Consider the following 6,937-nt stretch of genomic DNA (forward strand, 5'->3'; position numbering starts at 1 on the left):
AACTATTGATAATGTAATATGTCTCATACCATTTGAAAAGTCTGAAAAAGAACTTTTAGACAGATAAAGTAATGTAAATGAATAGACGAAAATTGAATCAATAAAACCAATTAACTATATAGTTGAGAAAATACTATGTATAGTGTAATACTTTACATGTACAATTGAACCAATGAAACATATATAAAAGTGAAAAAAATAAAGACATGAGACTTTATACGACAACTAAAATTTAAAAAAAAAGGTTATGACATTCCGAATGTAAAGATACCTTTAACACACCTCTACATCTTAGTTACAGTAAGAAAAAATATGTATGTTAAGAGTTTACCTTGTTTTAAACACATATATCTAGAATTTTTTAAAATAATTTAAAAAAATTCTTATTTGATTAAAGGGGAATAAATTATTACTTATTTGACATGGTAAATTTATCAAGTTTTACCATATCGGTTTTGTACCACACATAAAGCGCTTTTAATGTTAGAGTGTATTGCAACAATTCTTTAGAGTTGGAATTGAACTTTAAGAAGTAACATGTTTGATTTTCCAAGTTCTTAGAGCATTCATATCCATTCTACTATATTTTTACCCTATATTACACTAAAAATCACTATATTTTCTCTCTCCTTTTCAATTAAATAATATTTTTATACCTTTATCATTACGTTTTCTCTCTCCTCTACTCACAACCACTTTCAAAATATATTAAAAAATTATAGGGGGTGAACAGTGTCCCCTCAAATATACAGATGAACAGTAACATTTTCTCTCTCCTCCACTCACAACCACTTTTTATACTTTTTACGTTATAAAAACTTCACTCATATATTTTGGTGGAATGGATGTGAATGCTAGATAGCAAATTTGCCAAACCACATTCCATTATCTTTAACAAAATTACAATTATTCAATTTAATTCAATAATTCCAATTATTCAATTTGGATATATAAAAAAGAAATGCACCTTAAACTCGTAAGAGTTGGTTTTTAAGAGTTGTACAGCACATAATTTGTTCCAATTAAAAGAATTGTTAGTTATTTGATTAGAATTTTAGACTTTATATTGACAATCAAGATAAAATTCTAATATAATATTTAAATCTTTTTAATTTGAAATTTAAAATTTATCTATAAATTATGAATGCCTCGTTGAATGACATGTGTCCAAAATCAGGTTTCTTTTATTATATAGTATAGATTAAAAGAATTGATGTCTTATGTTAATTAAATTGCTATTTGATTTTTAGGCATGAACCAATGAGAGTTAAAAGTGACAAATTTAGTGGGCTGCAATGTGGAAACTCACGTGGACTTGGTCTTCGAAATAGTGTTAAATGTGCAAAGAAAGAATGGATTGTAATAACCTGTGGTGGGCTGCGGTTGTTAAGAGGATGGGCCCTAAAGAAATTCGGTGGAGGTGAATTAATATTAAAGAGGTGGATTCGATTCGGCAGCCGTCATACATTGGATCACAGGGATGAATTTTATCATTATTCAGCATCTTTCAAGCCACTCTTGGGATATCTAATCAGTTCGGGATGACAACCGATGCTGTGAAGACGGCCATGAGCGGCTAGGCTCTTTGTGGCTTCCTCTAGGCGGACGGTTCGTATTACGTTTTTACTTTTCTCAGTTATACTCAGGTTTGGATGTATTTTTGACCTTGACAACGTTGTATGAATACATTGATGTGTTGGTTTCTTTGAACTATTTGCATGTGTTTTGAGTTCTTGCTTTACAACTTGTTCGGTTGATAACAAAACCTAGTAACTTGTTGAGTGACATAGAGTAGGTTGACACACGCTAGTAGATAGGGTTAATCAAATTATAAAAGATCTAATAACAAAGACCTATGTTTGATTACCATCTTAAACTAACCAACTTTCCAACATCATGTCTATGTGATGGCCAATTAACTGAGTAAATTGAGTTTTGTGAAACCTAGAACCTGAAGTTTGGAGGAAGTTACGCTTTATAAATCTGATATCTTTTCTCGTAATTACTTTAAAGTTTTCTTTCAAATTAATCAAAACCCCCAATTCTAGAGTATTTGTAGTTAATTAAATAATTTAGCTAAACACTAACCATATATTCTCCGTGGATACGATACCCTACTTACGCTATCTACTTAGTTTAATTAGATTTTTGCATGACCCTTACGACAGTCATCAGGGATCGAGTATACTCACAGTTCGTGTTTAATAAATAAACACAAGCTTGGATAAACACAAGCTTGGATTGAAGCGAGCGCTTGAGAGGTTAGCCTGATCACAGTACGACAGTATAAGCGTTGAACAGTGCGTAAAACAACGTGTCGATGAGAAGAGTGATCGAATGGTGGTTCGATCGGATGGTCATTCGACTGAGGAAGGTGTGTTTGTAAAATGTTGAACTTTTGAAGTTTTCGTTGTTGTATAAGTAAAGTCATTCGATCGGATGGTCATCCGGACGGATGGCTGTTCGATCAGATGGTTGTTCGGTTGAAACTGATGATCTTTGAAAATTTTGTAAAAGTTTAAGTGTTTAACTCGTAAAATCAAGTCACTTGGTCGAATAGTCGTTCGATCGGATGGTCATCCGATCGGACGGCTATTCGTTTGAGTGATCAGTTTATTTGAAAACTTGTAAAATCAGTTAAGTTTAGAAAGTTTGCGGTTTGACGGAGACAACATGACAACATGTTAAACAATGGAAATAACATCAAGTCCAACTCGTCCGAACGGATGGGAATCACCCCGTTCGATCAGAACCAGCTGTTCTTGACGGAGTTTCATATTCAACCCGTGGATCGGTCGTCTCTTTGATAGAAATCCATTCTCAGATCGGTTCTCCACTAGAGAATAAGTAGAGAACCCGAACGAGTCCAGATTCTAACGGTTTTGAGTAAAAAGTGAAAGATTGTTGAAGAAAACTTGAAACTGTTGTTAAATGTTTAGATTTAGCTGAAATCGGTGTAAAAACGTGTAGAAATCCATCAGATCCGAACCGTTTTTGATGAGATGAGGTCACACTTCAATGTTCATAAGAACTCCATGATGACGTCACCCTAGAACAGCCCAAATCAGATGATTTCACGGTGAAAAGTTGTGATTTGATGGAGATGATGATGAGAAAGTGTGTGCTGATTGTGAAAGTACAAGATTTAGGGTGAAAACTTACAAGAATCGCGAGTAATTGAGAGAAAAGAGGCTGAGAGTGCATGGGTCGGAGGGAGATGTCACATCAATGAACAGTAATGTGACATGAGGGGTTTTTATAGTGTGAGAGAAGGAAAGGCGGTGCAAGGTTGATGGGTCGGATGGCTGTTCGATCGGATGGCCATCCAATCGAATGGTCATCCGGTCAGATGTTCATTCAATCGAATGGTCGTTCGGTCGGACGACACGTGCGGGTTAGTTTTCTGACTTTTGTTTCGTGCGTTGAGCGTTGCATTTAAGCGAGTTGCGAGTAAGCGATGCGATAGTATTAAATAATAGTTACACAAACAACATAACTAATACCTAACAACATACAAGTAAGTAAATTTCGTTTACTTAGATTGCGTTGCGAATAACACCTTAAACAAGTATGAACATGCACAAGTAAAACACATAATAACACACACACGTAGAACAATATCCAATAAATGCAATTCGAGCTGCGATGCGATAGCGATGAAATAACGTTAAGTAGATTAGCATTTAGCTGCGTTTATCGCATTGTTACTTCACATATTCACAAATAGCATTTAGCTGCGTTTATCGCATTGTTACTTCACATATTCACAAATCGTAAATTAAAATAGCGTTAATCAAAGTATCGATTATCGAGGTTCGAAAGTACAAGCAGTAATTAAGTAAGAAATGACAGATCTGAACGTTGACATTTCTTGACTTTGACTTGTACTTTGACTTTAAAAGTCGGGTTGTTACACCAAGAAGCAAAAATGATCCCCGATGTGATCACCGGTACGTTTCTCATTCATGACGTCTATGCTAAAGTATTATTTGACTCTGGTGCAAACCAAAGTTTTATAAAACTGCTTTCTGTCAAGTACTCAATTAACCCATAACTAAACTCGCCAAGCCTGTATGGTAGAAACGACAAATGGAAATTCTATCAGCAAACACGAAATACTTCAGAAAGGAAAGAGAGAATTATGAGGACATAAGTTCACAGCCAACCTGCTACTAATGAATCTAGCTGGATTCGATGTTGTGTTAGGAATGGATTGGTTAGTGGCTAATCATGCGCGAATCTTGTGTGATCAAAATTCTGTTAAGATTCATACGTCAACAGGAGAAAGGATCACAACCCAGGGAGACAAGCCGACAAAATCAACAAAATTCATATTTGTGATGAAAGTTGCAAGCTACACACGAAAATGAGGAATAGTGTATATGATCTCTACGATCATTAGTACTAAAGGAAAAGAATTGAAAGATACTTCTGTAGTATCAGATTTTTCAGATGTTTTCCCAGAAGAGTTACCTGGACTACCACCTGATCGCGAGGTTGAATTTAGAATTCACCTAATACCAGGAACTGCACCAATTGTCAAAGTACCCTATCGTTTAGCACCAACGAAAATGTTGCAACTGAAAAAGCAACTAGACGAATAAGTGGAAAAAGTTTCATACAACCTAGCTCATCGCCTTGGGGAGCACATGTGTTATTCGTCAAGAAGAAAGATGGATCGATGCACATGTGTATTGACTACAGAGAACTGAATAAAGTCACAACTAAAAATCGGTACCCACTACCGAGAATCGATGATCTATTCGATCAACTTCAAGGAGCTAGATTCTTTTCAAAGATAGATTTACGATTTGGTTATCATCAACTGAAAGTACACGAAGATAACATTCCTAAAACTGCTTTTAGAACAAGATATGGACATTGTGAGTTTATAGTCATGCCATTTGGTTTAACAAATGTTTCAGCTGCATTTATGGACATGATGAATAGAATATGTAAACCATACCTGGATAAATTTGTAATTGTCTTCATATATGATATACTTATTTATTCCAGAAGCAATGAAGAACACGCTAAGCATCTACATATACTTCTAACATTATTGAGAAAGGAAAATCTTTATACTAATCTCAAAATGTGAGTTCTGATTACAAGAGGTTCAATTTCTTGATATTTTATTAATTTCCTTCATATGGATCCTAGAAAGATCGACGAAATTACCAAATGGAAAGTCCCTAATTCACCAATGGAAGTTAGAAGTTTTCTTGGATTGGCAGGATACTATAGACGCTTTATTCAAGATTTTTCTAGGATAGGCATTCCCATTAACCAAGTTAACATGCAAATCAGTTAAGTTTGAATGGGGACAAAACAGGAGGAAACGTTCAAGATTCTAAAGCAAATATTAACTAATGCACCAATACTTACTTACCAGAAGGAACTGAAGATTTTATAATATACTATGATGCATCAAAATCAGCTTTTGGATGTGTGCTGATGCAACGCCAGGAAGTAATTGCTTACTCCTCAAGACAATTGAAGAAGCACGAAGAAAACTACACAACGCATGATCTAGAATGTCACACCCCCAAAATCCACAAGCGGAGTATCACCGCAGGAGGCGTGACTGGCTAGTATCTAGCCACCAATCACATTGAACTCATAGGTATATTTAAATAAAACTTTCATTCATTAACAGTAATGTTACAATGTTACAAATAATTCATAGAATACAGCGGAAGCATAATTCATTTGTTAAGTGTTTATAAACCATATGTAAAAACCATTAGTCTTGTGTTGCGATTCCATGTATCTCGACCCATGACCACTCCAACCTCCCAAACAGCAAGTTCCAGTCAATATGCACCTAAAGGCCTGCAAGGCATGTAACAACGAATCAACAACAAAGTTGAACGAGTTCACATTTGGTTGTCCAGTTTAAAGTTATTTCAAAAACCATAAGTTCATTCGAAAACCAGTAGTTATTCAGTTCCTTGTTTCCCAAACCATAACCAGTGGGGGCTACCCCATGTTGTGAACCACTAGACTAGTTATATACCTTGGCGTCCTTCCCAACCGAGGACAGAGGTACGTATTCTACCCGTCCGAGAATACGCAGGTTAAAAGTAGTCGTCCTTCCCAATTCGAGGACGGAGGTACGTATTCTTCCCAATCCGAGAATACGCAAGTTTAGTGTAGGCGTCCTTCCCAATCCGAGGACGGAGGTACGTATTCTTCCCAATCTGAGAATACGCAGGTTTAATGTAGTCTATTAGTGGTGAATATACAGGTTTCATCTTTGCTTCTTAATCCCATTCCCAACCCATCGGGAATCCCATGCCTTAAGAGTGTGAACTCACCTTGGTTTGCTCGGCAGACAATTCACTTGTCTTAAGTTGGTCAAACATACCCTATTATGGTTACCAATATTTGTTAGGTTCGCATTTAAGTAACATCACGTATTAATTACACGTATCTAACACATAGTGTTCAAGTAGCAGTTACTGTACATTATACTAACATGTATACACGTTCATGATTATCATCACAGTTTACCATAATTCAATATTTTCAAAACACGCTTTTTAAATCTTACTTTTTATCAAAACAGTTAGCCCTTTTTATACACCAAATCAAATATCACCAAACATATGATTAATAGGCAACCATTTAACTAGATCGTGCATAAACCGTTCGTTATAGAAAAAACATCGAATACCATGTCATCATTTCAAACATCATCACGTACTTTCATTTAAATAATCATCAATATCCACATATCTATTTAGTTATACATAGCAGCTCCTATATTGTTTTGGAATTTGATACCATAAGCAATTTCTAATAACCCAATCGGTTAACAATTGAACCCTCAACCAAAAGCAACAGTTAAATATTGCCACCAAAATTTACATCAACTTAATATTAAATTCATCCAAATCATTGTATGGCAGTTTGTAGGCATTTTATAAATAAA

This window comes from Helianthus annuus, chromosome 6 (genome assembly GCF_002127325.2).
Source record: "Helianthus annuus cultivar XRQ/B chromosome 6, HanXRQr2.0-SUNRISE, whole genome shotgun sequence".
Lineage (NCBI taxonomy): Eukaryota > Viridiplantae > Streptophyta > Magnoliopsida > Asterales > Asteraceae > Helianthus > Helianthus annuus.